Source organism: Suricata suricatta, chromosome 14 (genome assembly GCF_006229205.1).
Source record: "Suricata suricatta isolate VVHF042 chromosome 14, meerkat_22Aug2017_6uvM2_HiC, whole genome shotgun sequence".
In the NCBI taxonomy this organism is placed as follows: Eukaryota; Metazoa; Chordata; class Mammalia; order Carnivora; family Herpestidae; genus Suricata; species Suricata suricatta.
Genome location: NC_043713.1, coordinates 44,264,162 through 44,289,440, shown reverse-complemented (window position 1 = coordinate 44,289,440; position 25,279 = coordinate 44,264,162). Strand labels below are relative to the sequence as shown.

Genomic DNA, 25,279 nt, shown 5'->3' with positions numbered 1-25,279 from the left:
GTTAAGAAGCCAACTCTTGATTTTGGCTCAGGCCATGATTTCACAGGGTTCGTGAGTTCAAGCCCCACATCAGGCTCTGCATTCACTGCATGGAGCTTCAGATCCTCCACCTCCCTCTTTCTGCCCACAACCCCCACAAAGTAAATAAACGTTCAAAAAAATTAAAACATAAGTAAATAAAATCTTTAGATATTCATACATACTACATGTGGAACTCTATTTATTTTCTTGTCAGGACCTAAAAATATGAGAATCAAGTCTTCCAGTCTATTGCTTATATATTTTTTTTCTAATAACAATGGTGTATTACTTTGGTCATTTTAAAATGATTTTTTTAATTTAAAAAATGGTAAAGTTGAGCAACTTGCTCAGTCAGGGTGACACGGAACGTAGTAAGAGAGCTTGCCAGTCCTCCTGGTAAAGTTTCACCCAATTCCCACTGAGCCATGCTACTTCCCATTCACGCAGACCATTTACTATGGCTTCAGGCTGTCTTGACATGTCCTAAAACAGCGTGATACAGCCTAAGAGCTAAACAGCAGCAAGGACCTGAAAAAACCTTCATGTTGCATTTGAATACTCAAAACTTTGAAAAACATGCTTTTAGCACATAATTGTTGTCTAAGAAGCCAGTCCTCAATCAATAGGTCAGAAGAGGTCACTTGGCACTTCCAGAACTAAAGATTTTTTAAAACTCACATATCCACTTCCTACCCCCAGGGCAGGTCCAAGATTCCTATAAATCCTGAAGGTTCAAACTTGCCAGGGCCACTGAGGCACTGACTTCCTCTTCCACTAACTCACCGCGTCACCTGTACTGCACGTCACCTGCCCCGCACCAAACTAATCATGGAAATCATCCTCATGCTCATGAAGGCTTCAGGCTACCGGACTTCATGGACAGACACCTTTTTCCTTGAAATTCAGCTTCCCATCCTACTTCTCAATCCCCTGTTCATGCATGCAAACATGTGAGCGCATGCACGCGCACGCACACACACACACACACACACACACACACACACACACACACACAAGCTCAATACTCATCCTCCCCTCCTCTCTGTTCTCTGCCCCTTCTCTCGAAACCCAATTCCTTTCATCCTTATGCAAAGCACCTTAGGTCTCACCCACAAGTCACTTTGTCCAAGACTGGAAGGACTATCTGAATGGCATACAAGAAAGAGAAGAGACTTCATAATTTCATGTGCTTCTTTCTCCATCAGGAGAAGGTAGTTGCACAGAGATTCGCTGCCCCCCCCCCGCCACTGTATCAACTGCAAGTAGTAGAAAATTCAATTCAAAATGATTTAAACAAAAAGGATTTCTTCTATTATCTACCATGAATTCTGGAGACTGACTTCAAGGGCACAAGCCTCTCCATCTTTTTGGCTCTGTCAGCCTCAGCTTTCTGGCTTGGTCCTTAGAGATGTTTTCTTATGGGTGCAATATATTTGCCATAGTTCCAGAAGTCAAATGTAGATACAACAATGTCAGACTGCAAAACTCACATTTTCTTCCCTAAGTCTCTTTTTATCTGTAAGGAAATGCTATCCAGCATCCCACTGATTGGAACTGGTCACACATATCCCCCTAAAATATTTCGGCAAAAGAACTGAATTATCAAAACAGGCTTAAATCCATCATGATTTGCCTCCTGGGACTGAGAAGGGACCATTTCCTAAGCACATTTATTCTGGTTATCAATTATTATATGACAAACCACCCAAAAATTTGATGGCTTAAAACAATTTATTATTATCTCTCATTGTTTTGTGATCTGACTGGACTTGGTTAGGCATTTCTGGGGCTTTCATGTGGCTACAGTCAGAAAATGACTGGGGTTGGAGTCTGCTGAAGGCTCAGCTGGCTGGATATTCTCCAGGATGGCTTCCTTGCTCACGTATCTGATCCTTCAGGTCTCTCTGTCAAGCAGAGTAGCCCAAACTTCCCACATGCAGCCACAGAAGACAGGGAGCAGGACTGCCAGTGCTTTCTAACACCAAATCTGGAACTAGCCATGTTCTGTAGATCAAATCAGTCCAACCCGGATTCTAGTGCCTCCAACTTTTCAGTGGGAGAATGACATGTGTGCACAAAAAGAGAAGGAATTCATGGCAACTACCTTTGGAGTCAAGTTACGGCTGGATTTCTGACCAATATTCAAATAAAATGGGATCCTGTTGACAAGGAAAAGGTGGGAAAATAGGTGCTGAGTAGGCCACCATTTCAGCTTTTATTTGGTTAAATCATCTCTGCAGAGAAGAGGGATGTTTGTAATCCATGCTCATCATGGAGCTCCATTATGGATCACAAACCAGAAGGGCCATTCGTGAAGGACTACAGACTCAAATCACTTACTCAGTATTTGCTACCTAATTTTTTTAGTCATAAGAAATTTTACCTGATAGAAATGTAGAGATCATCTTATCCAACAGTTTTACAGAGGCAAGGATTCAGAGAAAGGATCTGCCACATCCAAGACACCTGTAACCAGCATAGGCAGGACACTGACCACGAAACCTCAGGCATATCCCAGCTCCCCGTTCTGCCCTCACAATACGGAGTTCCCACCGTCAGTTGTGCAGTAGAGTTAAAAGAGCATTGAATTAGGTGTCAGAGCCCAAGTTTATGTCTAGCTTTGTGATACACAGACCATTAGCAGCCCCTCAGTATTCAGCCTCACTTTTTCCATAGTTAAAGACCTAATATCATTTAGGGCATGTGCTTAATTAAAACTTCCATGTAGATAGATACAGCCATGTGACAAAGTTCTGGCCAATAACATTTAGGAATAAGTGTGTGCCTTTCAGGAAGCCTCTTTAAAAGCTGGCCTTCGCCCATGGCCTTTTCCTTCCCCCTTTTCGCCTTTTCTCCACTGTGATGTCTAACTCCAGTGTGGCAGATGAAGTGCAAGCAACCATTTTGGATTACTCAGACAAAGGCCACTCCTTAGGGAAGAGGACTTCTGAGAACTCAGTACAGACCCCCATATATGATTTTGGTTTCCCGCAAAACTTTCTCCATCTTGGCTTTCCTAATCTCCACATGTCGCATTGCTACCTTCCCAGACAAAAAAAACTACTCATACTTTGGCATCATCTCCAGCTCCCCTATTTGTCACCAGATAGCAAATCCTTCACCACATCTTTCTGATCCTTTCATCACTGACTGATTTGACTCTTCCCACCTGGCCTGGCTCTGCCTGAGCAGTTATCTGATTGGTAGTGAGAGAGCCTCTGACAAGGCAGAAAAGAAATGGCAGGGTTCAAACCTTCCTCCGATGAATGCACTGTCCCGCAAGAGACACTACGCCATTCATTCATTCAGTCACTCAACTTTTATTCCATGTTTGTTTTCAGCCAGAACCTGAGCTGGTGCCAAAAGATAGAGAGGTGACCGAGACATTGCCCCTACCCTCAAGGACTATCCTCTCTAGGGGAGAAGAGCATCATGGATAAATGGAAACCAGAAACAAATAACTAGATGAAAATTTATTTTCAAGAAGAAAGTCCCCAAGCTAAGTTTCTGCTTGCCATTCAAGGAAGAACAATGCAAACACCACCCAGAATCTCTTAGGCCCAGACTGCACATTTGGAAGAGGGTCCCCTAGAGCCCAGGCAATAACCTACAGCCTGCTAACTTCTGTTATAATCTCTTAGCGGTTGCAAAATGCTATCTATCGTTTTAGATAAATGGGATTTGGGTGATTACATTCCTTCCAGCTCTAAGTTTCTATGTTCTGTGAAATACATAACTAATGACAGTTACAGCTACCCAGACACAGATACATAGGAGTGCTTAGAGGAGCTTAGAGTGTGAGGCGTGTCTGGAGACGAGTGAGTTAATCTAGGAGGTTCCACAGAGGAACCGTCCAGAGCATCCCAGTAGGAATGAGAGCGTGTTCCTGTCAATAATACTTTCACATGAGGAACAGCCACTATCAGAACCCTCGCTGCGCTTAATACAAAAAGTTACCACATATCATTAGAAAATAAGACAATACTAGTTAATAAAATATTATGGTTTCATTGCACATATTTATCTTCTATATACCTCCCCTTTATAAAAATGGATTTGAAACCACTTATCATGAAAAACAGGATTTTGTAAAGGATGGGAGTGAGTGACTTGTAACAGAAGACTAAATCAGAACGACTGAATGGATTGAATATTTACTGCTAAGCTTCCTGGTAGCAGCTAAGGCAAAATGTAAAACATCACGGATTACAGAGCTCTCATTAACTGATAAAAAGAAGGATATCCGTTTATTAGGAGCTCTTTTTTTTCCTTCCATCCCTACACTCTGCCTCTGACAACCGCCAGTCTGTTCTCTGTATCTGTGGGCTTTTTGTTTTGGGGATTATGGGTGGGTTGTTTTTGTTTTTTAGGTTCCAAATATAAGAAAGATCATACAGCATTTGTCTTTCTCTGATTCATTTCACTTAGCATAATACCCTTAAGGTCCATCAATACTGTCACAAATAGCGAGATTTCATTCTTTGTTTGTGGCTTAATAATATTCCGCTTTACACACACACAGACACACACACACACAGTTTCCTTATCCAAGCATCCATCGAGGAACCCTTAGGTTGTTTCCATGTCTTCACTACTGTCAATAATATTGCAGTGAACATGGAGGCACATGTATGTTTCTGAATTAGTGTTTTTGTTTTCATCAGATAAATACCTAGAAGTGAAATTGCTGACTCATATGGTAGTTCTATTTTTAATTTTTCGAGGAACCTCCATGCTCTTCTCCACAGTGGCTGCACCAATTTATATTTCCACCAGCAGTGTTGCAGAAAGGGTTTCCTTCTCTCCACATCCTTGCCAACACACGTTATTTCTTGTTTTTTGTTTTTTGTTTTTTGTTTTGATAACAGCATTCTAAATGGCATGAAGTGGTATCTCATGGTGGCTTTGGCTTGCATTTCTCTGGTCCTTAATGATGTTGAGCATCTTTTCGTGTACCAATAGGCCATCTGTATGTCTTCCTCAGAAAAATGGCTATTCAGATCTTTGCTCATTTAAAAAGGTTCTCTTTTTAAATTTTGAGGAGTATTTATTGGATAGAGCTTTATGAGAGGGACACTGAACACTTAGAGAATATGTTCAAGGGTAGATTTATAAACACTTTAAATCAGTGCTCGATAAAACACTAAGGCACAGAATAAAGTCTGTAGCTGCTAACTACAGAAACCTATTTTTGGAAGGAATGAAAGTCCAGTGCTAGAGACTCTTGTAAAACTGAATGTCCTAAGCTTAATTGCTTATTGTCACTTTGCACAGATAAACTTCTGTGTGGCCTGGAAATTTGCAACAGGACTGTGAGGGGTTCTCTGAATTCTCAGTCAATAACTGCCAACCACTTGACCAAAGTATGACAAACCAGTCCACCAAGTGCTGCTATACAGGATCACAAAGAATTCTCTGGCAGAAACAGCCCTCATTCTCTGCTGGCTCATCCCAAACTCCAAGTGCCCTGAATCCCACTGACCACCACCGGCAGCACTGGATAGCTTCCCAAATGGACCAGGTGCACTTCCACAATGGCAGGTGACAGACAGGGCTGCTGATGCTTCCTCATTGTCTGTCTCAAAGTTCAAGAGCACAGATTCCTCTAGTCCTCCAATGGGTGCTGGTTTGTCCCTCTGACATCTCAGGTTTGGTCCATCCTTGATCACCAGACATCTGCCCACGGGCTACCTCGCTTCTCACCACTAAGAAAGGAGTAACAGCTCTCAGCCCCCAATGCTACTCAAGGAACAAGGACTCCGGAGACCAAAAGCAAACCTTCCAGAGAAAGACAGGATTCCAGCAACTGGTTGCCAAACTTGGCTTCGCAAGAGTTTTCTGGAGGATGTAGAACCTACTTCTTACCCTGAGTCCTCAGATTCCCCTAGATCTACAAATCACATGCAGAGGGCTTTAAACTTCTTTCCCTAAATTGCTCTGGGTCTCAAAGATCCAAAGGACAGCCAGCAGTGCAGGATGGAGAGTTATGTCTTTGTAATGTGCCCCTTCCAGTTGGATAGACCTATCCCTCTCTTATTCATCTGTCAAAATCTTATTCATCCTTCAAAACCCAGGCCAGGCATCATCACTTCTGGAAACACGTCCCTGACAATTGCCTCTCTCCAAACAAATCACTCCCAGTTCTACCCTTTTTCTTCACTTTGTACAGACTCCAGGATTGCCTCTATCATTTCATGTATGTATTTCTCATGTTCGACTCTAAACTCCACAGGGGCAGAGGTGTTTACCCTTCTTTGTATTCTTTGTAACCCTCAGTGCTAGCAGAGGCTTAACATTTCCGAGGAGCCCAAGGAGGGTTTGTTGAACTACCTGATCAAGCGTTTCAAGCATGATTACAAATCCCGAGTGTCACGTTCAGGGTTTGCTGGGTTACCAAATGGCCTGGGTAAGGTCTTCATACTTTCAGTGGAGTCTACCATACTTCAAATTAGCTTCTTAAGTTGCGAAAGCTGATCTTTTATAATTCAAGACCTGTGCTGGTGACAAGTCGGGATAAGGAGGGATTGTATGCTCACTGATGTTATAGAACGTGTAGAAGGAAAGTGTTTTTAAATATTTTCTCTATTGTTCCTTGCTTCTCCCCATTCTCACCCCAGGCCCACTGAATTCTTCCACTTTATATTACTGAGAGCCTCCTTTCTCCTCAGCCCATGACAAAAAGTCTCTCAGTCTCTCTGACAAAGATTCTTTGCTTGACCTAACTTCAGTCAGGCTCCTGAACCTTCTCCTGGGTCCATCTACGTTCCTTCTTGTGAAATCTAGTTTAAGCAAGAACCCCGCACCCTTGATATCTGATCACCCTTGACATCTGATTGGGTTCCCCACGCTCCTTCACCTAGCAGGGGATGGCTGATCACCTTGGCCTGACTGTACCAAGCATCCTGTCAGGTCAGGTTAGCCAGAACTCCCCTTTTGCCCTGATGTTTCCTCTCAGTAAACATCATCCCTTCCCATTCACTGCCCCCAGCCTGCTCTTTGGCTATTAACTGCCACTTGCCCATGCTGTATTCCAAGTTGAGCCCAATCTCTCTCCCCCACGGCAAAATGCCAGTGCACTGGACCTACACCTACAATGATGGTTCGGAACAGAGTCTGCTTGGCCATCTTTTATAAATTATCATTGACTATTTTTTTTTCTTTAATAGAACCAATAGGAAAAGATTCATGAAGGCACTGAACTATTTTTGGCAAAAAGGAGCATCTTTTTTCCAATCCAAGGAGAAAGATTCAAATGCGTATGTAAAAAAGTGGGTTTCTCTGTTCTTAGAAGAAAATGTGGGGAGCCTGGGTGGTGCAGTCGGTTGAGTGTCTGACTCTTGATTTCGGTTCAGGTCATGATCCCAGGATTGTGGGATCGAGCCCTGCATTGGGCTCAGCGCTGAGCATGGAGCCTGCTTGGTATATTCTCCCTCTCTCTCTCTCTCTCTCTCTCTCTCTCTCTCTCTCTCTCTCTCTCTCCCTCTAATTAAATTTAAGAAAAGAAAGAAAAGAGAAAGAGGAAAATGTTCCTTTCTCAGCCAGGAATGGGAGAAAAGCAACCACACGGGGGTGGAGGGGCGGCATTAGAGAAGAAAACCACTACCTCTGAGGGCACTGGGCCCGCCCTCGTGCTCCTGTGTTCGAGGACCCTCAGCTGACAGCAGCCAACCGTGCACCCAGGCATTCTCTGGGTTGCTGTGATCTCATAAAGGCATGAGGCTTTTGTCTGTCTTTCTTCCTCACCCGTCCTTTTAAACAACCCTTGCCCCACGAATGTCCAGGACGTTAGCAAGCTCCTCTCAGAACGGGGAGTGAGTATGAATCATCATCTTCAGGATGATGGTGAAAAGGGAGAGCCCCCTAAGAGGCAGGGACCATATGGAATCATTCGAAACTCGGCCGCCCATCAGGACAGCTGTGGCACACATCCTCCCCATGACAGCCTTACAGTTCTGCAGTGTTCTGAAACATGGAACCTTTCCGTAGTAGACATCAGACAACTCAGCACCAAGGTCGCACTGGTCCCTCCAGGACTCTAGTTAAATCATCTACAGCTTGAGCAAGGAGCCATTCTGTCCCCAGGCAACACAGTGGCTTCTGTTTTTCTGACTGTGAGGAGCCCCTCAGATACTCTCCCCCAGCTTCCAGCTCATACCCCAAGTGCTACCATTGTCAGGACTGGGGGCGGGGGGTGCTCACTTCAAAAATGTGCTTGAAGTTAAAATCTAACCTAAAATATACATTTTTTTACTTGGTGACTGAGGCATAAAATGGAATCATATGGGATCAGGAAGTGGCAGAGTAGAACAAAGAAACAATACCAACAACACAGAAATTAGTGTTTTCTGAGCTCTGGGAAACACATGTTTGAGAAAGTTAATTCCCTGGGAAGTACTTGCTTCTATGTTGTAGTTTTTTTTTTTTTTTTCTGTTCTACTCTACCACTTCCTTATCCCATGTGACTCTGTTTCATGGCTCAGTCACTGAAAAGAAAATGTATATTTTAATTTTGAAGTGTGAATTCTAAAACATCTTTGAAGTGTGCATTGGTGCAACAAAGCCCAATCCCTGAGTCTGACAGGTCAGCAGCAGAGGTGAGAGGATTGAAAAGGAAAGTTGAGAGCACAAAGAGTTGATTCAGCAAGAAAATTCTGGATGGCATTAGGTGGCGGGAATAAAATTAGTGGCAAACTAACTTACTGTTGCTCAAAAGCAGGGAAATATTAAGACCACCAAAAAACAAAATAATTCAAGCACCTCCAGAAAGCAGGTGGTAGCAATTAACAGGAGAACAAAGGAGTGGGGTTTGGGTTTTTTGCATTGATTTTTCTGCGAGAAAAAGCACTGCAGTGCTTGAGCCCAATTAAAAGAATTCTGATGTTAATCACTTCGCTTGCAAAGAAGAATAAATCCAAAAGAAAGGTGTGTACAAAGGCTTATTGTTATTTTTTTTTAATCAGAAACACAGCATTTTAAGTGTTCCGTCACACTTTTTAATGGCAAAGAGAGCTACAATTGTTTTTCCAAGACATTTATTCAATAATTCTTACACTGTTTGCTGTTATAGGGAAAATCTTTGGGAAGAGGAAATTGATGGTCATAGAGGTAGGAGACCTATGGAAGTTCCAACGCAAAAACGTTGCTGACGTCTGGTTGACAGTTCTACCAAAGTCAACAGCCATCTGGTGCTTGGATGTCCCTTGTTACTTGTGTTTTTTAAATTTATTTGTCATAATTTCTTTTTGCCCTTCTAAAAAATGGAAGAAAGAGAGAGGGAAGGTGGGAGGGGGAAGGGTGAGAGCTGGGAGGCAGAGAGGGTCGGTCAACTTCTTGTATCTCAGGAGGTAATTTTTAATCTCAGTGGGAAAGAGCTTTATGCTCATATATTTTGACAATAACAATAACAACATCTGTATTACCCTAGCAGCCCCCTGCTCAAGTCCACACTAAAAGTCTATTGTTCAGAAATAGACATGATCCGGGAGACAGTTGTCAGGCTTCCATTTATTTATTGTGGCAAAGGAGAGAGAATGTTGATCTCAAGCCCTCACTGTATTTCTAGGAAATCTCAAGATTCCAAAACTTCATTTGATGATTTAAAAAATCCTGCAATGTTGTATGTGGTAAGTCATGTCTATCGAACAGGCCTGAATGTTAGGGACTCATTAAAAAAAAAAAAAAAAGACACAACGGAAGAAGAGAAGTTTTTATTTCAAGGGAGACAAAGAATCCCTGGATGGCAATGGGCCAGCTGTCCCTCAAAAAAAAAGGCGTTCAGTTGATGGCATGTTTTTGCAGACTTTTTTCATAAACTAGTTCAATTATCTATTAAACTTCTCCTGAACCTTTCATGAACAACTTTCCACTCATCTCTGTTATTTAAGACAAAATGAGACAGAGAGCCCAAATGGGAAAAAAAATTGTATAGCAACACTTACTAAAATCAAAAATTTAGGACTTTCCCCTTAAAAATGAATCACAGATTTTTCAAATCTTAAGTCTGGCCATTTGTTATTTTTATTTAAGAACAAAATGTACAGAATCTGCAGAATGTTCACATGTGCAAATGGCTCAGGAAGCATATGTATAAATTCTGAGATTAACTCCCTTTGGTGTTTCACATATTTGAGCTCACGTAATCAACAAACTTTGAAGTCATGGGTTTCTAGAGCAACAAGAATTTTGCAACTCCGCCACAGCGAATACTTTATACTTTTAAAAATATGCAAAACCAAATTGAGAGACATTCTACAAAATACCTGGTTTGCACTCATCAAAATGTCAAGGTCATGACAAAGACAGACTAGAGATTGGTCCAGATTGAAGGAGATTAAAGACACTTGAGAGTTGAACGTGATGCATCATCTGGGATTTTCTTTGGGTATAAAGGAAATTACTGGGAAAATCAGCAAGTTGAATAAGTCAGATTAGATAACAGTATTACATCAATGCTAACTGTATGATTTTGATGATTGGCTGTGGTTATGTAAGAGCCTTGCTTTAGGAAATATACATTGAAGTATTTAAGGGTAAAGGAGCATCATGTCTGCAACAGTCTTCAAAACACAGCTCAGAAGGGGCACCTGGGTGGCTCAGTTGGTTAAGTGTCTGACTTCAGCTCAGATCATGATCTCAAGATTCGTGGGTTTGAGTCCTGTGTCAGGCTCTGAACTGTCAGCACAGAGCCTGGAGCCTGCTTCGGATTCTATGTCTCCCTCTCTCTCTGTTCCTCCCCAGCCTGTACCCTCTCTTAAAAATAAACAAACATTAAAAAAATTTTTTTAAAAACACAGTTCAGAAAAAATTAATAAAATGCATATATGTGTGTAGACATGCATTATATACACATACACATGGAATGAGGAGGTATACAACAAATGTGGTATAACATAAAAACGTAGAGAATCTAACTATAGGGCATACAGGAATTCTTATGTATTATGCTTATAAGGTGTCTATAAACCTGTCATGATGTCAAAATAAAGAGTGAATAAAAATATTTTTAAATAAAAATGTATAAGATTAAATTTTACTACCTACATTCCTACATGGCCTTTAGCAGTATTTTATAAGAAGAATATATTAAAAGGTCAAGACTCTACTATGGTATTTCATCCTAAAATTATGTATGAAGGAGCTTTATTTCAAGAAGGAAATGTCTAACAATAGGAAGTTAAAAAAAAAAAGATAGAAAAGAAATCATTACAGTCACAGCCCGATATCCGGAAAAAGGCTTTTGCATAGATATAAGTTCTTTACAGGTTAGCAAGAAACAGATTTTAAAATCTAAAGCTTACTTATTTCAGAAAAGGGGGAAACAGGGGCGCCTGGGTGGCTCAGTCGGTTGAGCGTCCGGCTTTGGCTCAGGTCATGATCTCACAGTTCGTGGGTCTGAGCCCCGAATCAGGCTCTGTGTTGACAGCTAGCTCAGAGCCTGGAGCCTGCTTCAGATTCTGTGTCTCCCTCTGTATCTGACCCTCCCCTGCCCATTCTGTCTCTCAAAAATAAAAAAATAAATAAGTTTTTAAAAAAGGGGGGGAACATTTTTATTGAAGGAAAGAATCACCCCTCCAAAATATCAATACCTTTTATTTTTTTATTTTATTGTTTTAATAGTTTATTGTCAAATTGGTTTCCATACAACACCCAGTGTTCTTCCACATAAGTGCCCTCCTCAATCACCACGACTTCTTTTCCTCTCTCCCCCTTCCCCTTCACTTTCAGCATTCAATAGTCTCTCAAGTTTTGTATCCCTCTCTCTCCCCAGCTCTCTTTCCCTCTTCCCCTCCCCCTGGTCCTCCATTAGGTTTCTCCTGTTCTCTTGTTAGACCTATGAGTGCAAACATATGGTATCTGTCCTTCTCTGCCTGACTTATTTCGCTTAGCATGACCCCCTCGAGGTCCATCCACTTTCCTACAAATGGCCATATTTCATTCTTTCTCATTGCCATGTAGTACTCCATTGTGTATATATACCACATCTTCTTGATCCATTCGTCAGGTGATGGATATTTAGGCTCTTTCCATGTTTTGGTTATTGTTGATATCAATACCTTTTAAAAGAGAGAAATTTCTCTCCTCTCTCTACCGTGGTAAACAAAGAAGAAATTTGGGGACAAGAAATTGATGGGAATGGAAGTTGCAACACCCATCACTGATAGAAGTCCCAGCGCAAAAATGCCTTCAGCTGGATTTTAGCCGTGGGTTCACTGGGTGATTGCTTTAACAAATCATTTTTAAGGAGCACTGAATAGTCCCTCAATCTCCTTTACCCTAGGCAGTGGATCCCTCCTTCTAAAAGATGAGTCTCTCCCCTTTTAACTCTAAACCACCGAATAAATAAAAATATCCTGCAGAGGATTTAATTGGAACAAAGAGGCCAAGTATTGGCACTGCACAGTCTGTAAAATCCAGTGGCAAAACCAAGAAGAGCATATACCTCCTGGGTTATGTTTTCCATATTTAATATTAATAGTTTTGTCATAAACTTAATAACATCACTTTCTAAAATGTCCATAGCTTTCACATTAATGTCTAGGAGAACGGGTTGGTCCCCGCATCCCCTTAAAGTTCTCCAGACTAAAATGAGAGGAACTCATTAAACACAAATAATATGGCCACATTACCAATCCTATCTTTTATTTTCAATTTCAGTAAAATTTCAAACCAAAGTGCTTCATTTCCCAATCTAAACATTTTATTAACATATATATTTGCCTTTAATTTTATGAGTACAAAAACTCCTCAGTAGAGAACAAAGCAAATTTAAAAGTTAATCCAAGTGGTGGCGTGTTTTAGCCCTGAATATCTCTAAAAAGCCTTGTGAACTGTCAAGAACACAGGCCTAAATTTTTAATAGCCCCATCTAAAAAATCTGACACCATTTCTTTTTCTAATTTGACTTCATTTTCCTTGCTCAATGAAAACTCTACTCACATTCAGTTTGAAGTTTATGGTTTTAGCTCTTGAGTTATATAAGCCCCAAAATGTCAGGTCACTTATAGAAAAAATGTATTTTTTTCCTCCCATGACTCAAATATGACTAAGTAACCCAGCGGAAGCTTTAAAAAGACTCACCTGTCAGTGGTTTGGAAAGTTTGGAGACAATGGAATCCATAACTTAAAATGAGAATTTTCAGTAGCATGTTCTTAAGTTACCCAGATTACATGTCCTCTAGTAACATATGCAACTATTTATTATGCTTACAAAGTCTAAAATTCACAAGATTTAAGAATTTCACACAGCGGCACCTCGGTGGCTCAGTCGGTTAAGCGTCCAACTTTGGCACAGGTCATGATCTCGAGGTTCACGGCTTCAAGCCCCACAGTGGGCTCTGTGCTGACAGCTAGCTCAGAGCCTGGAGCCTGCTTCAGGTTCTGTGTCTCCCTCTCTTTCTGCCCCTCCCCCACTTATTCCCTCTCTCTCTCTCTCTCTCTCTCTCTCTCTCTCTCTCTCTCTCTCTCTCTCTCTCTTTTTAAAAGTAAACAAACATTAAAAATTTAAAAAAAGAATTTCACACCATTGTTGTTTGATTTTGCAATACCTTTTCTAGACTTAAAAAAAAGAATCTATTAATGTATTAAGAAATTTTTAAAGTAAAACTGTTCAGTTAAACAAATAGGACCAGTAGTGATAAAGCAACTATATTTGTTTCCTGTGGTTCTTTTTTTTTTTTTTTTTCTCCCTATGGTTCTTTAAATCAGCCCTGTCTGGAGCTAGTTTTTCCTACATCATTGGATGAAAATTAGAGCAGCTCCAATAGCTTTCCTGGATACTCTGGCAACAAAAGTTCCTCTCATGACCCTAGTCCCCCAAACAGTCTCAGCTCATTAATAATGTTCAATCCTGATACCTGTCAAATTCTCCAACTAAAAGTTACTTTTCCTTCCCTTCTGCAGCAAGGGCTGGTTCAGCTGGACATCAACAATGGCGACGGGGTGACTTCATCATGTACTCATCCAGCACTGTCGTCACCCCCTGACCATACTCAACACTGGCCAATGCTTCAGCATGGAGGAGAGGGGGAGGGGAGACAGGCAAGAACAGCAATATAGTGTGAAATTGCCTTCCAGAAGACTTACGGCAGACTCTTTCACCCATTGGGCTCTTCAGTGGGATCTTGGGCAATGGAGGACCTCCTATCTGCAATTCTAACACGTTGGAGAAAGGATCATTTTAGGCTGGGAGCTTACACCTCCTCCCTCAGTCTCTGCATCTGGCTGTATCCATCCAGCCTCTGCCAGTCAAGGTCTCCTTATCCCTCCAGCTGGACCACGGGACCTTGGACAATCCCACACCAGCTCTCACGCTTTCGTGGCCCACATTGGTTCCAGAGAAACCATCAGGCATCTGTTGCTCCACAAGCCCTGAGTGTGAGGGCTGTCCCCTACCCAGTAACTAATATTCCCCATTCTGTCCGAGCAAGCAACCAGTGTCAGCCCTGCTGAAGTATATTTCCCTAGGCATGATGTGACAATGAATACCCCTTCTCCTTTCCCTTTGGAATTGTAGAATATTTCCTAAACTCCCCCCAAAGTTCCTCCCCACCCCCACCCCCAACTTTCCTGTTAGTCTGTCCCACAGCTTGGATAGACTAGAACAGCTGAGAGTTATGAAACCAGTTTGCCGACAACCCCTTCATGATTCCCAAGTTGCTAGTCTGGAACTTGGGAGTAGTTGGCACCTATTTTCCTGTGACCTGAGCCAGAACTGATCACATTTTGAACATCTTATCTTGTTCTTAATAGTTTTGCAATATCTGCTGAGATAATTACAATTACATTGGACTGTAACAAAGCCAGGACTGGAAAATGTGGTAGTAAGCATTAGGCTTATACTGTCTTAATACAATATTTTTAGGCACAATATACATGTATGAGTAAATCTAGAAGGAGAGAGAAATACATAAGACATTTTGATACCAAGATTAACAGGCCTGAGAGGTCCTATTACTACACAAAATTCTAGTGAAACTATTAAAAGATAGTTATTAAAAGATGACTTCCATCTACCATTACCACATGACCAGATGCCTTCACGTTCTGCCACAAAGCTCTACAGGACCACCTCCAAAGGACTTGCAGCCCCTGAGGTGGTACTGAGTGAAGAATTTCTTTGCCACGAGAAATGTGGGGAACGAGCACAGACCCCGGAAAACCACTCTACCTTTTATGCGCTTTCTTGCTCCTCTCCAATCTGCCTAGAAATAGCGAAATACGGTCTACAAGTAATCGCAAATAAAGTCGACCTGATGATTAACAGGTATCAACATCACACAATTTGGTTCTCTATAAAATAAAGCTATTCCCTTCCATAGGTAACTTTGTATTTGTTAATATTTAGTTTCCTTCACTTATGTTTTAAAAGAAAGAGAATACATAAGATAGGGGAAGGAGAATCTGTCCTTCCCAAATTACTGCATGGCACTATTTATCCCTTCATTTCTCTCCATCTAACAAAGCAGATTATAGGATTCTAATACTTGGGGAACAAAACAGACTTTAGGAATAATTTGCTCCAAACTGCCTGTGTAAGTTTCTGATAGTTGCTGTAACACATGACCACACACTTCAAGGCTTACAACCAACAGAATTCTCTCTCTCACCGTTCTGCAGGCCACATATCTGAAATGAGTATCCCTGGGCCAAAGTCAAGGTGCTGGCAGGTCTGAGCCCCTCCAGAGGAGCAGGGCAGAGTCTGTATATGCTTCTTGCAGCCTCTGGGGCCTGCCAGCACTCCACAGCTGTGCCGCGTCACTGAGATCTGTCTCCAGGGTCACAGTGCCTCTTCCTCTTCTGTGTGACATCCCCCTCTGCCTCTCTCTTACAAGGACATGTATGACTACATTTGGCATCATCCAGGACAACCTCTCTTCTCAAAATCTTTAATTTAATCACATCTATCACGAATTCTTTTTCCAGGGGTGCTTGGGTGGCTCAGTCAGTTAAGCGTCAACTTTGGCTCAGGTCATGATCTCAAGGTTTGGGAGTTGGAGCCCCACATCGGGCTCTGCACTGACAGCACAGAGCCTGCTTAGGACTCTCTCTTTCTCTCTCTCTCTCTCTCTCTCTCTCTCTCTCTCTCTCTGCTCCTCCACCACCCACTTGCACTCCCTTCTCTCTCAAAATAGATAAATAAGCTTTAAAAAAAACACTTTTTTTCCATGTAAGGTAACATTTCCATGTTCCACAGATTAGGACTTGATCTCTCTAAAGGCCATTATTCAGCCTACTACATGGGCCATTTTAGAAATGAGGAAACCTAAACTAAGAGAAGAGATCCTGCCCCCCAAATCATGCAGTGAGTTAGAAGTCAAGTCAACACAGGAACATAAATGTCTTGGTCCCCAGCTGAATGTGGCCCCCTTCATAACAATGGCTCTATGATTTTTTTTAAAATATTTGTAAAATTACAAAATACATGTGGCACACCATACTTGTTTTTCAAAGCTAGCATCTTGATGTATACGTTGTTTTTGCAAAAACTTCTTTTCATGCTGACTATTAGTTGTTCACTTCATTTTAGTCACTATATACTATTTGGTTGCACTAGGTTAGCAAAATGTAGATATCACCATTCTCAAATTGTTAGAAATTTAGGTCGTTTCAAGTTTATCTGCCTTGCCAGTGAACATTTCTGTACTGCAGTGAATACACTTGTACATCTTTGCATCCTGTATTTCTGATTTCTAGTAACAAAATCATAGAAACAGAATTGTACATGAGAGAATGCAGATTTTCGAAGCTGTAAAGCAGACTGTCCTCCAGAAAGAAATGCCAGAAGTGTTTACGGATGCCCTCTCCCCAACGCTTATCAGCAACACAAATTGGCATTCTTATTCTAATCTGAAAAATTAAAAATAGCATCCTAATGTTGCTTAATTTGAGGTTGACTAAACTTTATCCATTTGTGTCTATTCCTTGAAGCATTGCGCTCTCGCTCGCTCTCATTTTGGTCTACTTTTCTAGTGGGATTTATCTTTTTGATACTGATTTTCTGAATTTGAGCACATGGTTCAGGACTTTCTGCTTCAGCTTCAAAACCAAACGGCTCAAATTTTTCCTATTTATTGGCCTTCAACAAAACATTTTTTTCCCTCTAAAGAGTTCCTCTTGGAAACAAAACCCTGATCAACAGCAGTACACTTCTTTACAAAAGCCACTAGATGGCTTTCACTTTCCTATCGCCTGCATTGTTTTGATCTAATAGGAACACCACAAATGTTGGTTCAATTAAGTCACGTCCCCCATGACACAGCCGGTCAGTGCTAAGCTGGGACTGGAAACTAGATCTTCAGATTCCCAGTCCAGTGTTATTAATGCCATTGTCACACTGCTTACTGTTTTTCTGGCCCTAAGTTTTAGAAATATTTGCTGAATAATTGTGCTAATCTCTGGCTCCATAGAAAAACAGATGCATACATCAAAAACATTTTTTTAATTCAAACATCATGGTGGGCTGTGGTTGGCTTGTTGGCAACCTTGGCTTTTCCCAAGACTCAACCTTGAACTGAGATGGACTAGAGGGTCCTCTGTGTGGTGGAATTTGGAAGGAAGTGGCAATGGCAATACCCAAGAGGATCCAATTTCCAAAAGTCTTTCTATAGCGATTCCGGTTTATTATGCACTTTCGTCCTTTTTGAACAAACTTTTGCATCACCAGAGTCTTTTTCTAATGCAAATGGGTAGGCCAATTCATTTGGTCCTGAAAACCCTCCAAAAGGAATTAGAACAGTACTTCAGATTGCCTGTACATAGCTTTTTGTTGAAAAGCTCCTTCTTTGTCTTAATTTACATCCAAGTGGGTTAACACACAGTGGAATAAAGAGTTCAGGAACAGAATGCAGCGACTCATCACTTACATGTAACAGCCAGCACTCATCCCAGAAAGTGTCCTCCGTAAAGCCCACTGTCCATTTAAGCCACCCCCCCCAACACCCCTCCAGCCACCCTCAGTTTGTTCTCCGTATTGAAGAGTCTCTTATGGCTTGTCTTCCTCTATGTTTTTATACTCTTTTTGTGAAAAGTTCCTCCTGATTCAGTAGGTCTGGAGTGAGGCTTGAGTCTCTGAATTTCAGACAAGTTCCCAGGTGTTGTGGTGCCACTGAGCGGAGGACTAGTGCCTTGAGTGGTGTCCAGGAAAAAAAAAAAAAGTCTCCAGAAAAGATCTAGGAGGAGGAATAAATCGGGTGGCAATAAGGCTTCTTCTGTATGAGCTTCAGCCTCCAAAAGGCCAGCTCTTGGGGAGTTGGTACTGTAGGGAGTCCTAAAAAATTCTATTTATTTATTTATTTATTTATTTATTTATTTATATTAAAAATTTTTTAATGTTTTTTTCAATTTATTTTTGATACTGAGAGAGACAGAGCATGAGAGGGGGAGGGGCAGAGAGAGAAGGAGACACAGAACTAGAAGCAGGCTCCAGGCTCTGAGCTGGCTGTCAGCACAGAGCCTGACGCGGGGCTCGAACCCACAAACGTGAGATATGACCTGTGCCGAAGTCGGAGGCTTAACCCACTGAGCCACCCAGGTGCCCCTATTTATTTATATTTAGAGAGCAAGCTGAGGAGAGGGAGAGAGAGAGAAAGACTCTTAAGCAGACTGCACACCTAGCAGGGAGCCAGATGGGGTAGGGGAAGACTCCATCTCATAACCGGGAGATCATGACCTCAGCTGAAATCAAGAGTTGGAGGCTTAACAGACAGAGCCACCCAGGCGCCCCTCTAAAAATTTTCTAGGAATGGCCTGAATGTGGTCGAAAGAGGCAAAAAAAAAAAAAAAAAAGGAAAGAAGGAAGAGGCTCCAAAACCTGTTTTGCTGGAAGCTGTCTGGTTTGAAAAAAAATTTTTTAACACCACGTTGGGTTCAGCAAAGGGAATGGGTGAGTCTTGCGCCCAGCCCTCTCTGTACCTAGCACCCACGGGCGCATGGATGAGAGCCTAGCGCCCAGACTGCTTCCTAAGACCCCCTCGGCAGGCTCCCACGGCTCTCAGCAGGTGTCTGCAGGAGGCTGCAGAGGCGGTGAGCATGCGCTGGAGTCGCACCTAGGTCCGCGGCAATATCATCTGCTTGGAGATGATCTTCATAAAGGCCGGGGGACGGGAACGTCTGCTAAGTTGGTTTCAGTGAGGCCTTCACGAAGCTCCTTAAGCAGTTTGCCTCATAGCAGGCAATATTCAGCCTTCCTCCCTCTGTGGCGTTAGGCAGGGGCTTGGAGCTTCATTAGCCCCGGCTTAATTTTTACCAGATCCCTGCAGAGCACACACAGAAGCAATGGTTTTAATTGGCTATTTTTTTTTATATTTTGTACTTTTCTTTCCTCCCCCCCTTTTTTTTTTAAATTTATACAAATACTACTGCACCGGGGAGATGAGTCACTGGTGAAGTTGGAAGTTTTGCTGTTTAGGACATTTTTAAGACATTGTGGTAAAGAATATTCCTCTCAAAAAAAAAAAAATAAAATAAATAAAAATAAACTTTTTTTTAAAGAACACTCTTCTTAAACCCATCCTATTTAGAAATTCATACATCTAGTTTTATTAACATTGGGGAATATGTTTGTACAACAAAATACAGAAAAACTAGCTCTAAAATAGTTTCCCAAATATGTGTAAAACCATATCATCCATTACTTGGCCAAAGAAGGCGTAAATTTAATTTCTAGAAATGGCAATCATGTATTCTGTTCTTATCTTGAAAACATCGTTTCTCTTTACTGAAAAAAAAATTGGATTACTTTCATTACTTGGGTGTCAGTCACAAGCCTGAGACAAATCCGAGCTAACCTCATTTTTAACTTTATAGGTTTGCTGACAGCAGTTCCCATTTCTAGAAGGTGTCTTGGAGACGCAGTATCCAGTCATGGAGGTGTTTCAATTAGCACGTAGCCCTCCTCTTTGCAGAAATACATTTCTTGCTGGCATTCCGTGCATTCTGCAGGGTGTTGTGTGTGTGTGTTTTTTTTCTTGCTGTGATCTGCACTTCCCATGTTGAGAAGTTTTCTTACTCCTTTTCTACCACTGAAAAGTTAATGTTATTTTAAAATGTCCCCTGTCACAGCCCAGATTCTCCCGAGGAGCATATTCCTTTCCATAGAATGGGCATTTTTGCAACTTAATATCTTACATTTGATTACCACTGGTGCATATTTAAGTGCTGTCTTGCTCATCTTGTTTATTACGTATATGTATTAAAAACTAATAAAAGCAAAATAATACAAAAAATGAGCATTTCATTTTGGCATCCTCCCTGCTACAAAACCCTGCAGATGTTTGGCTGCCTGTGATATATTTTGGAGGATGGAAGTTGCAACTGTTATAATTAAGCAATACCATTAAGTCACCCGAGAGTACATTAGAAGCTAAACTGGTGCTGTGTGCTCAGGAACCCAGGATTACGGGCTGAGATCTCTATTCAGCAGATGAAGTCAACTCCCTTCAAACTGATTCTAAAATACAAGGTGTTATTTCTATTCCCCACCCCCAAAATACAGAAGTGTATTAAACACGTCCCTAATATCAATTTGGCATGCCGGCTGTAATCTTAAATTGTAAGGGGGAAATGTTTTAGTAAATAGAGCTATTTCTACTTTGCTACTACTGTTTCACTTGTAATGGAGAAATGTGTAGGTCTGGATTATTTCCAGGGGTTTGGCTGAGATCCACGGACTCAGCAGTGGTTTAAAAAAAAAAAAAAAAGAAAGAAAGAGAAATCATGAGAAAGGAGAAGAAAGGAGTCCTGGTACATCCTGTCGCAGTTAGAAATAGATGAAGGTAAGGTCACTTCTCGAGTTTTCCCTGGATAATACCATCTGGAGAGAGACAATCCAATCCCAACAACCAAAACCACAAACTGTCAGCAGTGTAAGAATAGGACATTGATACAACAGTTGTCACCAAAGGCAGCTTACGCAACCTAAAAGCCAATCTACTCAGAATATTAGTAATTAAAAACACATTAACTGACTTACCCAATAAAATTAAACATATAATCTGACATACCACTATGCTAAAAAGTCCTCGTCAACAACACTGTAAGTTGCCCACACTAAGACATAAAGGTCTGGGCCCTTGTTACTAGCTACTCCAGGTATGGTCTTTGGAAGTAGCCCTTGGCTACCTAAGGAATTTTCTTTGAAACAGTATCATGAGCACAGTCTGTGAGTTTGCTGGAAATGCAGATTCCTAACCTCGCCCAAGGCCTACGGTATCAGAATCTATGTTTCACCAAGATCCCCAGCTGAAATGTGTGATTCATTCACACATTTAAGTTTGAGAGCCACTGATCCAGACTCTTGGCTTCCTGTTTCCAGGAACCCAGGGCTGCTCACATTCACAAAGCCTCTCAGTCCCCGGACAATTTGTCTATTTCCCCACTTGTCAATCACTGCCTTGGCTTTCACAATTTGGCTCATCTCCCAAAAGTCACACTCCATTTGGGCAGCTTCCAGGAATTCTTCACAAATACCACTGGTCTAAAGGAATGAATCTCCTCCCTTCTTTCCAGAAGAGCTGATTTCGCTGAGCTCCTCACAGACAACAGTGACAAGACATTGATGCTATACGTTTTCAAGTAGGTCCTTAGACTAATCTTTCAGAACCTGAATTACTGTTAGGATGAATCACTTTTCTTCCCACCCTTGACATGTCTTCCCCGATCTCACAATCTGCTACAACTTGGCAGCCTAAATATCTGAAGCTTTCTGTTCTTCCAGTTTTTCTTCTTGATATCACTCTGTTTTTCTTCTTCAGTTGTCTGGGGTTTGGTTTGGTTAGGTTTTTTTTTTTTTAGTTTTTTTAAGTAATCTCTATACCCAACGTGGGTCTCGAACTCACAACCCCGAGATCAAGAGTCGCACACTCTTTCAACTGAGCCAGCCAGGCACCCCTTCATCTGTCCGGGTTTAACTGATTTTGATCATGCAATCTTTATGCAAAAAGAGACTCTTGGTGAAGTAGCATTTCTCCTTTACATGTATGGACCTCCCGGAGGGTGTGCTCCAGAATGATTCCACAAGCCTTCCTCCATGGCCTTCTCAGGCTCCTACGTTTTCACTTTACTCCATCAACAGGATAGAACGCTGTTCCCCATTCTCTATGATTTTGTTGAAAGGTTGCAAAGGACAACAGTACCTGAGGGCATATATCCTCTAGTGATCTTTCAGAAAAAGGAAAAACACAAACACAAATGTAGCTACAGGAGGTCCACTACATCGTATTTATACAGACACAAAAAGATTTAATTATAGCAAAGTTCAGTCAATTACTATGGTAACTAGTATATCAACCAAAAGGCTGAGGTCTGCTTTATACTCAAGGCAACCTCTGTAGATTCCTCTTCCCAAAATATATTCACTTGTCAGCTACCTCCATGATTATGTTCAATCTAAGACGTGCTATGTAGGGTTTGCTTTTATTTCCACTTGGCAATTTCAGTATTGCTATGACTTCCACGATCTCTAGATCATGAATCACTTGAACAAATAATGAGCCAATAAGCTCAAATCCAAGGGAAATTTCTGCAAAGCTGTCTTTTAACTCGATTTTCACACAGAGTGAAGTGTTTCTTGTCATAGAATAATAATCTAAGAAACAAATTCTGGCTAGATCCACTACTTGGTTTCAAATAGCATATTATTTTAGTATGTTAGAATAAACATTCCTTTATTCAAATCCATAGCTTTTCAGCGCCTGCTACATGCAAGGAACAAAAGAACAAAAGAACAACTCTTACAGCTAATTGATCTTTTTCTGATTTCTTCTCAAATCCAACACAAGGGCCTCCCGGCTAATTGAAAGGTCTCCATGGCTCTCTCTACTCCGAAACTCTTCCATCAGCCCTGGGAGCACCATCAACTTAGAAGAGGCCTTGAACGCTTTTCAGCTCCCCATGGAGGCACTCTCCCAAGCATCTAGAAGAGAGAGCAATTGATGGCAAATCAAACATAATTTTAGTTAATATGTTTCTTAGGCATCTCATTTTAATTTCTGTCCTCCCCCCCACATGGACCACTTTTCAAACTAACCCCAATGGTAACAATTCCCCGGCCTCTTGAAACTCTACGTGCTTAGCACTGTGGGACCTCATCAAGTTCTCTGAACAGCTCCTCGCTGTTCTCTCAGCACTCTGGGACAGTGGAAGATAACTCTCAAATAAACTAAGGGGAAATGTTTTTCCTTCCTGATTCCCAAGCAGGTAGTTGGTCCTCAACACGTGTGCTTCAGATATAGCAGCCAGTCATAAATCCTCCTGATCGTAGTAAGAGTCGCTGTGCCCACAATGCATTCCAAGGGGCTGAAAGACTCTGGTACCAGAGGAGAACAGGCACAAGGCAGAGGAGGGGGCCCGCAGGAAAGCAAGTCTCCACGCTGAACACTGCCCTTAGAAGGCACTGGCTCAGGAGACGGACGTGAGCAAACAAAATCTCGTTTTGACGAAAGCCCTACCGGTTTAAGCTACCTGCTCCAATTGGCACTGTTTCTCCAGCTGTGATGCTGTTCAACTTGGAAGAACATTTCATTCTATTTTCCTAAAATGTTCCATGGTAAACTCCTCTCTCTCGCAGATGGTAAGTCTTTGTTTTCCAGAGCCTTTCTTTCTAAGTTTCTCTGGAGCTTCGCACAACCTCTTTTAGGAGATACCGTAAAAGAAAACACAGACATAATGATAAAGTGTAGACAAATGTTGTCTGATTCTAAAACTGAAACACTAAGAGTCAGCCATCACAACCTAGGAAAGCAAACCCTATTAATAACAATACGATCCCTCCAATGCATCCCTACTTTATACTTTGTAAATGAGTCTGCCGTTTTCATCAGTCACCCCTCAGGGTTGGCGGGAAGAGCACTGCGCCCCAGGTAATATTTTTTTGGCAACCCCTCCCCAAAACAACAAAGCCAGTCCCCTACTGCTCTCCCTTCTCCGGTCCTCAGGTCGTCCCCATCTCTCTAATTGGTATTCATCCAACGCAGAACAGTAGCTATCAGCACTTGATGATTAACAGCCTTGCGAGACCTTGTGCTAGCAGCAAGAGTTGGCTCTTGTAGCCACCATTTTAAAAGGGACGCTTGAATGTGAGATTCTTGTTTCAATGAGGTGCAGATGGATGGCCTTGTGTTTCCACTGTCTGAATCAGTCATGGAAGCAAGAAATGCGCCGTGGAGGACATGCACCGAAATCCCCCTGCAACACCGCTATCCTTCCCAATGCTGTGGCACAGGAGGGAACTTTGCAAGCTTGGTCTGGATTCAACACTGCCCAAACACTAATAAATCTCTTGACTGTTTAGTGTTGAGATACTGCCTTGTGTTTCAAAGGGCCTTATGATCTTCATTCACTTTTCCCCACATTGAGCTTTATGCAGTCCGGACCCTTTCACTCACAGCAACCACAAATTCAGCATTTCTGACTCCCTACACCGCACCAACTTCCCAGAGTCATAGGAAACTGGATATTCCTCTACATTTATAGACTTACTGGGGAGTAACCCGGAGTTACATGCAGAATGCAACTTCTATTCGAAATGATCCTGAAGATCTCTAGTTACAACGAATTCTGCATGTCAAGATTATGATCCCACCATATGGGGCTCTTTGCTTCGCATTGGAGTTGGGCACAGGATTTCAGAAACATGTTTTGGGTCTCTTGGAACGACCAAGTATGTTTGGATTGCACCAGATTTTATAAGCCATGGAGCAAATGTAAATACTTTTGGAGGCTGGTACACATTTTATAAATAATTCTGGCAGAGTTTTAATTCTCTAGGACTTCAGGGGTTTGCTATATTCCATTTTTCATTATTTGTTCATTTCCATGTGGCCTTATTTCTGCAAACACGACTTCTTGAAAAATGGAATTAGGTCCAGATTTAGCAAATACAAAAGGATGATTTGTAACATTTCTCTCATAAGCTGGATCCAAGCAAAGGCAAAATGAACTCATTTACACTTAGTGAAACATAATTGTCAATTTACACATAAAAAGTAGAAGGAAAAAATGATATTTAAAATTTCCCCAATCTTTACAGTTGCTACCCTAACCTCTCAGAGTGACTAGGCCTTTCTCTCTTGGTCACTTGTCCCACAAGCCAAAGGCCCATGTACCTGACTAGGGGAAGCAATGACTAAGTGACCCCAGTGGCAAGTTCTTCTCAGTAGAACTCTTTTTTTTTTTTTTTTTAGTTTATTTATTTATTTTGAGAGAGAGATCAAGCAAGAGCAGGGGAGGGGCAGAGAAACAGAGAAGAGGGAGAGAATCCTAA

The 25,279-nt window shown here is 41.7% G+C and overlaps 1 long non-coding RNA gene across 1 annotated transcript; it reads right to left on the bottom strand.

The window, feature by feature from the left end:
• Positions 1 to 22,665: 22,665 nt before the first annotated feature.
• LOC115278503 lies at positions 22,666 to 23,642 on the bottom strand. The gene is made up of 2 exons (XR_003902925.1): positions 23,479 to 23,642; positions 22,666 to 22,930 (listed from the first exon to the last, which is right to left on the bottom strand). It is a non-coding gene; the product is annotated as an uncharacterized LOC115278503 (long non-coding RNA).
• Positions 23,643 to 25,279: the final 1,637 nt, after the last annotated feature.